We start from the raw sequence: 10736 nt of genomic DNA, 5'->3' as shown, positions 1-10736 counted from the left end.
TACTACAAGATCCCCAACTCTTGCTGCACATCTCTCCTTTTGGAAGGGCTTGCCCCTCCATCCTCAGAGATGCAGCTTGGAGAGTGCCAAGAGGGCAGGAGAGAGGCAGGGAAAGCTGACAGTATGCTCACAAGACCTGGTGGAAAGTAAGTTTGGCTGCCAAGTCCCAGCTTCCAGTTCAAAGAAGCTGAGTGAAAGAGGGAGCGAGTCACAGAGAGCCAAAGAGAGACAGTGTGCGTGCAGCTCTCTCCGGCAAGGACATGTATGTGGAGGGAACTGTTGCTTGAGGAGCATCAGGAATGAGTGAGATGTAAATATTTACAGGCTTTGACGGCAAGGTCAAAGAATGAGGTTCCCATCCCAGGAGGCTGCCTGGGCCTCTGGGGAAGGAAGGGAACTGTCTGCCTCTGCCTAGTGTGGGAAGGAGGATATGATGCTGACAGGAGGAGGAGATGGAGCTGATCTGGGATCTCCCCATGTGCTGGACTTTTGGCTTATTCTTCTAAACAAGACCATCCGCCTTCTCTTCCCTTCCTTGCTTTTCCAGTGGCTAGATAAGTGACCCACCTCATCCAAGACTCTACAAAGGTAAACAGGATATCCTATAAATTAAAGGTAAGCACAGACCTATGTTCACTTCCCTCCATAATGTTCATGCTGAACTGGAATCATTGCTTTTTGGGGGGACTCCAGCTTCCAGAATCCCAACCAGCATGCCCACTTGGAGCTGGAGTCCAAAGGAGTAGCTTTTTTGCAAGCTTGAGCTTTCAGCATTAAGGGGGAACCAGAGATAATATTTTCTGGACTTTCTGTGTAAAGATTAAAAGGGGTGAAGTAGGTGAGACAACCCTTTCCCTGCAGTAAGATGCACTTTGTTTCCCTAGGATAAACTGAGGACCTTTTGTAGTTGCATGGCAAAAATTCAGCATATGATACTCTCTGTAACTTTTTGTTTCCTCGACAGTGAAAGACACACGAGCTGCAATAAGAAAAGGAAATAAAAATGCTAATTGCTGAAATTATGAGAGCTTGAGCAAGTAATTCATAATCTCTCTCAGCCACATGGCAAGGCTTTCAAATGGGAATGATGTAGAAATGGAGGAACATCAGGAGACCCTCTCCCTTCTGCCATACATGCAGCCTCCCATTACATGAAACAGACTTTCACATTAACCATCTATTCACTGTGTAATGGGTAAGGTTGGATGCTGCTAACACCTCTGCACTGCTATTTAAGTATGGGTACAGTATGTATGAGCTGAAGCTCAGTCTTTATAATGGGGGTAACTCTGACTCTAGACCAGGGTTCGATTCCCAGCTCAGCCATGAAACCCACTGGGCGACCTTGGGCAAGTTACACGCTCTCAGTCTCAAGGGAATGCAATGGCAAACCCCATCTGAACAAGTCTTGCCAAGAAAACCCATTATAAGTTAGGAATGACTTGAAGGCACACAACAATAACAGCTCTGACATGCCTTTCGATCTGACACAAGAACTAAAAATAAAAAAACAGATTTGTGAAGCATATCTATGTAGACCTGACCCCAAGTGTCCAGTTTTCATGGGTTTTCTCTAAGTGGGAGATGTGGGTGCAAATTCTCTAGTTTTGCTGACTTTTGCACAAGGGGAAAGGGCTGTGTGAAAATGTCTAGTTTAGCTAGTAGAGCAGCCGTTTGCTACAGTTTTGCAAGGCTTAATTGATCCATTGCTACTAATCTATTGAGGGAGGGGGGTTCCATATATTTACTTACCGTATATACTCAACTATAAGTTGACTTCATGTATCAGTCCATAGTAGGTTTTGGGGCCAAAAGTATGGATTTTGATATGACCTATGGATAAATCTAGGGTAAAACCTAACAGCATATAACAAAGGATGTAAAGGCTGAAGTAAAGCAAAACGATGCTAAAGGCATTTAAAATTTTTGACAGGCATAACTGTTTATGCTCACCCTAAAGGCTGGATGGATGAGATATTAGATGGGATTGATGATTCTTTTTGGGGCTCCAAAAAGAGATTAAGTTCTCCATTTTCACCAGAGCATGGTTCCTTTTTTGACAAGAGTTAAAGTACAGTACTTACACTGACCCATGGATAAGTCGACCCTGGTTTTTTTGGTCAGTTTTTTGACTAAAATTTCTAGACTTATACATGAGTATATACATAATTATGAGCTGGTCTTCCTGGGCTGTAAACACACTGTAGAATTAATGCAGTTTGACCCTGCTTTAACTGTCATGGCTCCATTCCATAGAATCCTGGGATTTGTAGTTTGTTGTGGCATCAGAGCTCTCTGGCAAAGAAGGCTAAACATCTCACAAAACTGCAAAGCCCAGAATTCCATAGCATTGAGCCATGGCAGTTAAAGCAGTGTCAAACTTCATTATTTCTGCAATGTAGATGCATCCTCAAGCTCATTGGTGGGTTGATTGGTTGCAATTTCTTGACTTGAGGAGCTGCCAGGAGTAACTTTTGATTGTGAAAGAAACTTCTCTTTGTCTTTATGTGGCTGGCAAAGGGGCAAGACTAGACAGACTATTGTAATGAATACCTCAGCTCTAGGCTGCATTGGTGAGTTATTGTTAGGGTTTTGATTTGATTTGGTTCCTATTAAGAACTTCTAATTAGATAATTTTAATGCATTCTGTTTTAAAAGTGGTTGACATCTTCTGAACGTATCTGTGTTGATTCTTTAATACAGTATGTATACTGAACAGGAAAGTCACGATGGTGTATGTTTCTTGCCCATTTAGAGGGCTGGCCTCTGAAATGCCTCTGTAGCCTGGTTGTTAAGGAGTTCTGAAAAACAAGTCTTTTTTCCCCCTTAATGATATAAACATGTGTTGTTCCTTTGTGCCTTTAAATCAATTTATGGTGACTCTAAGGTGAAGCTATAATGGCAATTTATTGGCAAGTTTCTTCATTATTATTATTATTATTATTATTATTATTATTATTATTATGCTTTATTTATATAGTGCTGTAGATTTGCACGGCATTGTACATACAAACAATAAAATAGATAAGAGTAAACCTACCCATGGAGTACAATCTAAGAAATAATAGCATAATACATATAAATAATACATAACAATACAGGAAAGGGTTTAATAAAACAGGCAACAAATTAAAAACATCAAATAGCAAATAATAGTCACGCATTGAGAGGGAATTGTCATTAACATCCTTTGAGGCTGAGAAAGTGTGACTTATCCTAGGTCAGCAAGTGGGTTTTCATGGTTGAGTGGGGATTTGAATCCTGTTCTCCAGAGTCACAGTCCACTGCTCAAATCACTACACGATGCTGGCTCTTATATGTATTCATACTATTTTTCCATACCCTCCAACATTACACAGATTAAAACTGGGATATGTGTGGCTAAGCCATGGTAAAATGTGGTTAAGATGATCAATGTTATTAATGAGGAAGAGCACAAGCCAGGAGAGACTGCAGCAGTTTGCTTTTGCCTGAGCCTACTGCGAAGGACAAGATTCTTCTCTGTCTGAGTTAATTTGGTGCAAACTTAAACTCATTTTGCAAAAACTGAAGTAAACTGGGGATGAAGGGGAAAAGTGTGAGGAAGAGAGAGAAACTAGAACATTTTAAAAGCAGCTGAATAAACAGTGAATTAATCAGGACTGTTCCAGCCAAATTGGAACAGTTGGCGGGTATGATATTAATAGATAGATACATAGATGATAAATTGATGATATTAATAGATATGAATGTTTAATGATTAATAGAATGAGTTGCACCACTTTACAACAGGCCTGGAGATGCACACAAAGTGCTTGTCACAGTATATCCACATTGCTCACATTTGCTACACACATATACACACACATCCCACGGTTCTTTAAAGAGCTACATAAAAGTTGTGTAAAACTCTGGGGAAAAGCCTGGAAAGGCTTTACAAAACCAAACAAACTGCTGGAATCAAAATAAACCTTTCCACAAATATGACAATACGGATGAGTCTGACCATGGGAAATAATGTTTTATTGTCGACTGTGATGTTGTGATAACCCAGGATCTTGATGGCAAGGTTGACATAAATAGTAGGGGAAAATTAAAAATCAACAGCGAATTCCAAACTTGAGTATCTGTGCAACTAAAACAGTCTTTGAGGAGGAGGAGAAAATGATCTATATCTATATTAAAATGTGTGTGTGTGTACAAGAGAAAGCGAGAGAAAAAGAGAAGGAGAAATCTGTACAAATCTTCAGCATACTCTCCAATGTTTCACATACAATAACCAGGACATATGTAGCCAAGTAACAACAATGTGGTTAAGACAGCAAATGCTATTAAGAGGGAAGAACACAAAAGCTAGAAAAGGCTACAGCAGATTGCTTTTACCTGAGCTTACAGGGAAAGGCAAGAATCTGCCACTTCTTCTCTTTCCTTTACTTATATAAGTGACTAATGCATCTGAGGAAGTTCGTTGAAGTCTATGAAAGCTCATGCTACCAATTTCTTTCTTTCAGTTAGTTTCAAATGCATTTGAAATGGTCTGTAGACTAATTCAATAAGTCATTCATTCAGTCAGCCATTTGTTGTCTCAAATGTGCTGCAAGATCCCTTTGCATCCTAATTTTCTTTGAATTCATTATCTGGGTTAAAGCTACTTTTGCACATTGAACTCAGTTTGCAGCAACTGAGGTAAGCTGAGGACAGTGGGAGGAGGCAAGAGAAACTGGAACATTTTAAAAACATTTGTAAAAGTGGGATTGCGGAGGATTAATAGGGACTGTCCCTGACATATCAGGACAGTTGGAGGGTATGCTTCAGGCATAGTAAACAAAGAGGTATTTTATACTTCCATCAGCCATATTAAATAAATGAGGACCAATCTCTACATTAAACATATTTTTGCATCTTTTTCTGTTTTTTTTATAATCTAAATTTATGTGTGTGCACCAACAGGTCCACAACAGGAAGATGGACTATTCTTCCAAAAGTTCTGAGAAGCATGGGTCCTTACCTCCCAGAGCTATTTTTTTGGGGGGGGGGATTGCCAATGGGAATTTTCTTCCTGTGGCAAAATATGAGCGTCTGCATGTGGCACAGTGGTTTGAGTGTAGGGCTGTGACTCTGAAGATCAGGGTTCAAATCTCCGCTCATCCATGAAAACAGACTGGATGACTCTGAGCAAGTCATACTCTCTAAGCCTCAGAGGATGGTAATGGAAAACCACTTCTGAAGAAACTTCCCAAGAATACCCTGAGACAGGTTTGCCGTATGGTCGCCATAAGTCAGAAATGACTTGAAAGCAAACAACAAACACTGTGTAGGCCAAGTTGTAAGACATAATTTTTCCCTGTAGGTCATATGGGTAGCATCACCATCATTCACATTTTTTACAGATCTTTACATTCTGAATAGAAAAAAAAAAATCCAGGCCAAAACATCCATGGAGAAGACAGATCCTTTTAAGTTTCCTTTAATCTCATTGACACTGCATCATCGGACCATTGCCCTCACCTCATTTTTAGTCTGAAGCAGACCATGCCATGTTCAGATATATCACAGAGGTGAGAAATAGGCTTGAGTCTCTCCGTTCAAACTGCAAATCTGGTTCCTGATTATTTCTTTGACCTTCTCTTTGGCTTCAAAAGATTTCACCAAACAAAGTTTGGATTCCAGTTCGGGAAAATTCAAGCTCTTTACTGAAGATGCTGCTACTAGTGTTTCATTCACAGCAGCTGAGAGTCAAAAAAGCATGTTACACCACGAAACATTTTGTACTTGGAAACATATCCAAAGAGAACAAAAATGTACCCACCTGGTGTCAATTACTAAGAAAGGATGACTCTATATGTATAAATCAAAGCTCAGTCCTTCGAAATACATTTATGTTTTCTTATAATCAAAACTGCCTTCTCCTTCTACATGCTCATGCATATTTAAATCATAACTTATTTTTAAAATTCCTTTTTTCTTTGGCCTATAATTCCCAGCAAGACCTCTGAACATGCCGGCTGGGGGATTTGAGAAATTACAGCCTGTTATAATTTAACTTTTAAGGTTCTGATTTTAACATTAAGGGCCATATTTTACCCCTTTGGATGGTCTTCATAACCATCTGTAGTGGTGAAAAGCATATTCTCTCCTCCCCTCTCTCAAGAGCCTGTGTAGTATAGGGAATCCAGCCATGGAAACCCACTGGATGACCTTGGACAAGACACATACTCTCAGCCTCAAAGGCATCTCCCCCTTCACAACAAATCTGGTCAAGAAACCCCCATGATAGGTTCACCTTAGGGTTGCTATAAGTTGGAAACGACTTGAAGCTACACGACTACAAGGACATAGAGTGCTTTTTCAGCCACAGCATTTTTTTAAACCAAAATATTATTTTTAGGTGGTGCTGAGAGCTTGGGAAGGGTCAGTGGAGGTCCCAAAAACAGCACTGGACACCTCCCAAGTCTCATGCAGCCAACATGATTCCTATCCCTGATCTGATAGCAAGTTCAGAAGCAGACAAGTCTCCCCAAACCCTTGTGCCACACAATCCTTTTTATTCAGAGAAAATGGGCCTAATCTGGAATCTGCTGTGTAGTCTAAAGAAATAACTGAAAAAGAGAGCATTTACTTTTTTGGACTATAACAACACAGTCTCCCAGTTAGTACTGCCACTGGCTGGAAGACAGTAGGGGTTAACAGTCCGTAAGAGGTACTTTTTCTAGTTTTGTTTTCAGTGCATTTAAGCAGTAGCTGTTTTCTAAGTGAGTGTTAGTGATTTGGGGATTCTGTGTGTTCCACACACTTTGGGAGCATTTACTCCAAACAGAGTATCATTGAACTGGCTTGTCTTCAGGTTATTTACTTGGGCAGGGAGAGCTTTCCCATAATGCTGGGCCAGAAGAAGTGGTTTCTTGTATCTCTCCAGCTACTTGATGTTTATACTGGCTGTTGACAGCAGCTAGTATTTCCCCTACTGAACGAGACCTCAGCAACACCCTCAGATATCACCGCTGAAGCATTTCCCTCTGCTTTGGCTGCAACATGTGTGCTAACTGAAATGAAGGACTGGTAGTGCCCCATGGGGTTGCACTCCCTCCGAAGGACCAGATTTGTAGGCTTGGGTGCTCTTGGATCCAGCATGGTTCCTGGAAGACCAGTCCAACACTTAAACCATTACGTCACATTATTGACTTTCTACTGGAGATTATCAGACGGGGAAGAGAAGCAGGAGTAAAGGGAATGCTCCCAGCATAATTGCACAATCATGCCGAAGATTTTAAAATGACATTGCGCTCATCCAGTATTTCTCTTGTGAACACCCTAGCATGCTCCTGCAACTTCTCATTGATGCAGAAGTCCCATAAATGGCTTATCAATAGCATGAATGAAGCATGATTGCAAAGGTGCAGAAGTTAATTGTGTTTCATTTGTGCTATTGGGGTAGCAACCCGGGACATATACCCAGACTGCAGTTCAGTAGAGCCAATTCATTCTCATTTCTAGGATCGGTTTTGAGGTATGGGGCACGATTTTGTTTGCACTGAATAAAAATAATGTGATGAAGTAATACATTTTATTTTATTTTATGTCATTTCATTCTGTGTGGTACAGAAACATTAATGTCAGACATGTGCTGTAGCACTGAAATGGCACATGTGCGAAATGATCAATCACAATATAATAATGGTTTATTAATAGATGTTTGTGGAACACAATTGCAATATCATTTGGTTTTTATGTCACCACTGTCATGTGATTATGCAGCTTTGTGAAAATACAAATCACTATAGTGCTACTGTTGCGTTATCTTCCAATACCAACGACTGTTGCTGAATTGGCCCTGGTGTGATAATTTCCATGTGAGGTTCAGAAGTTGCAACTAGTGCATCCATCCATTATGAAGCCAAGCCCTCCCTCCAGTCCACCTGCCTTGGTCCAGGCCTTGGAGGTAGAGAGGAACTGCTGGGCCTCTGACCCTTTCCCTCCACCACTCCCTTCTCCTTTTGTGTGGTGTCTTTTTAGATTGTAAGCCTGAGGGCAGGGAACCATCTAATTAAAAAGACTGTATGTACAGCGCTGTGTAAATTTACAGCGCTTTATAAATAAAGGTTAATAATAATAATAATAATAATAATAATAATAATAATAATAGTGCAAATTGTAGCAGCCAGATTTGTGTCAGGTGTACCTTTGAGTGATCATGTAACACTGGCCTTAGAAGAACTGCACTGGTTTCCAATTTGCTTCCAAGCTTAATTCAAGTTACTGGCTTTTACCTACAAAGCCTGGGACCAGGATATCTAAAATGTTGTCTCCTCCTATATGAACATGCCTGAAATTTGAGGCCTGGTTGTATGTCCCAACACCTTGGAAGGTTAGGTTGGTATGCACATGAAACAAGAGTTTGCTTCCATCTGTTTTGAGCAGGCAGGTAAAAAGTACTGTTCCAAAAATCGTCTGATATTTGAAATGGCTCAGTTTTAATTGTTTGTGTTTAGGATTCTTCTTAGTCTGTTTTAAAACATTTTTAAAGAGAATTTAATACCTCTCAACATTTCACAGGTGAAAACCAGGACATGTGGTCAAGATGGCAGAGGTTATTATTGCAGAAGAACACAGAAGCTAGGAGAGGCTGCAGCAATTTGCTTTTGCCTGAGCTTACTGGAAAGGGAAAGATTCTGTTTCCTCCTCTGGTCTGCTTCCTGTTGAGTTCACTGAAAGCAAACTATTTCTGTGCTTTGAACTCATTTTGTGGCAATGAAAGTATGCTGAGCGAAAAGGGGGAGGAGGAGAAAGAACCTAGGACATTTAAAAAGCAGCTGAAAAGTTGAATGACAGAGATTTAATCAGGACTGTCCTTCCCAAATTCAGTCAGCTGGAGGACATGATATTTTAATGTTTGTTTTTATAATTTAGTCGGCCCTCTGTTTTCGTGGGGGATCCGTTCTGGACCCCCTTGCGAAAACGGAGACTCATACATATTCAAGGACCATAGGCTTGAATGGAGCGTGTGCCCTTGAGCGGGCATGGGGCATGTACCATGGGGTGTGCCCCATTGAGAATAACAGAGGTTGCAACTCCGTGAATAATCAAGAACGTGATTCTCAAGTCCACGAGGAAGGAGGGGGCGACGGTATATAGATCTTTGTACTGAATTTATTTTATTTGTGCATCATCTCAGAAACTCTCATAGGCTGGGAAGTGATACATAACTGCTTTAAATAAATAATAAATAAATAGTTAATTTGACACTGCTGTGTTACGAAGAAGCTGCATCCTCTTTGCTTCTAAAAAGGGACATGATAATTGTGGTGTGGAGAGAGCTATAATGCTATGGTGGTGGTGGTTGTGTGCCTTCAAGTCATTTCTGACTTATGGCACCCCTAAGGCAAACCTATCATGGGGTTTTCTTGGCAAGTTTCTTCAGAGGGAGTTTGCTATTGCCATCGTCTGTGGCTGACAGAGTGTGACTTACCCAAGATCACCCAGTGGGTTTATATAGCCAAACCAAGATTTGAACCCTGGTTTCCAGAGTCCTAGTCCAACGCTCGAATCACTACACCAATGCTGGTTTTTCAATGATATTGTACAAGATAGAATGTTAGTACAGTCGGCCCTCCAGACACCCCTGCAAAAATGGAGATGCACCTGTATTCAAGCCACATAGGTTTGAATGGGGTGCATGCCCGAGAGCATGCGTAGACAGTGTGCCACAGGGGCGCGCCTCATTGAAAATAACAAAAGTCGTCCCTCTGTGAATATTCAAGACCGTGGATCTCAAGTCCGCGAGAAAGGAGGGGCAACTGTATGTCTTCATGGCAACTCTTATTTTCCTAGCAAGGTACAAGTGAGCCCTCTATGGATAACCCAGAACCCAAAAGAGTGGTCACTTGGGGCCTTGAAGGTTTTTTGCCTCTTTCCAGACCGTGGAGGATTCTGGGGGCTATAGTTTTAAGAAGTAAATTTTGAAAGCCTTCCAAGTTTATAGTTTTTTGTTCGGTTTTCAGGCTATGTGGCCATGTTTGAGAAGAGTTTCTTCCTGACGTTTCGCCAGCATCTGTGACTGGCATCTTCAGAGAATACTTCAGAGAAAACCCCACAAAAAAACTATGGATGCCAGCCATGAAAGCCTTTGACCCCTTCCAAGTTTGCCTACAATTTTTCAACACACTCTGTTGGTAGTTGCAGGTGGAATGTTTGTTTTCCTTGAGTTCTAGTTCCTGCTTTTTGTTTCATAGCATTCCATGCCATGGTTTTTAGTCTTAATTGCTTTGGATAATACCTGCTAAAGCAAAAGTCAGGACATCAGCCTTCCAGATGCTTTTAGCTTGCAGCTCTCATAAATTTTGACTATTTTCAGGCCAGAAGTGTCGGGGAGGGGTGTCACAGATTGCCCATGCCTGTGATATAATTTTTAATGTTTTGGGGGTTCTGTGTTAAGTAAGGTTTTATGCAACAGTGAAAAGGCAAGAAAATGATTCTGATGTCTTTAGAGGAAAATCCAAATACTGTAGCTCCTTATATACACTAATTAATAGGGGGCACAATCCATGAGGGCATTCTCCTGTGTCCTTTGAGGACATTCGGTCAATTACCTTAATGTAGCTGTTGTGGAACAAAAAAAACTTCAGAGGGAGATTAGAGAGAGAGAGAGAGAAAGGCAATAGTATTCCAATACATTAAGAATCTGTCACTAGAGGATATTTCCAATAGTTATATTTCTTATCATGCAGCATGAGTTAATGAGCTTGCGAAAATAAACTCAT

The 10736-nt window shown here is 40.8% G+C and overlaps 1 protein-coding gene across 1 annotated transcript in view; it reads left to right on the top strand.

Moving 5' to 3' along the window:
* Positions 1-211: 211 nt before the first annotated feature.
* Positions 212-10736, top strand: part of ANGPTL6 (angiopoietin like 6) — a 54642-nt gene continuing 44117 nt past the window's right edge. The window contains exon 1 of the mRNA XM_042454513.1: positions 212-615. The gene's annotated coding sequence lies outside the window, so the exon portion shown is untranslated. The remainder of the gene's footprint in view (positions 616-10736) is intronic.

Source organism: Sceloporus undulatus, chromosome 2 (assembly GCF_019175285.1).
Source record: "Sceloporus undulatus isolate JIND9_A2432 ecotype Alabama chromosome 2, SceUnd_v1.1, whole genome shotgun sequence".
Classification (NCBI taxonomy): domain Eukaryota; kingdom Metazoa; phylum Chordata; class Lepidosauria; order Squamata; family Phrynosomatidae; genus Sceloporus; species Sceloporus undulatus.
Note: the sequence above shows the minus strand (reverse complement) of the source record. Positions and strands in the feature narration are given on the sequence as shown.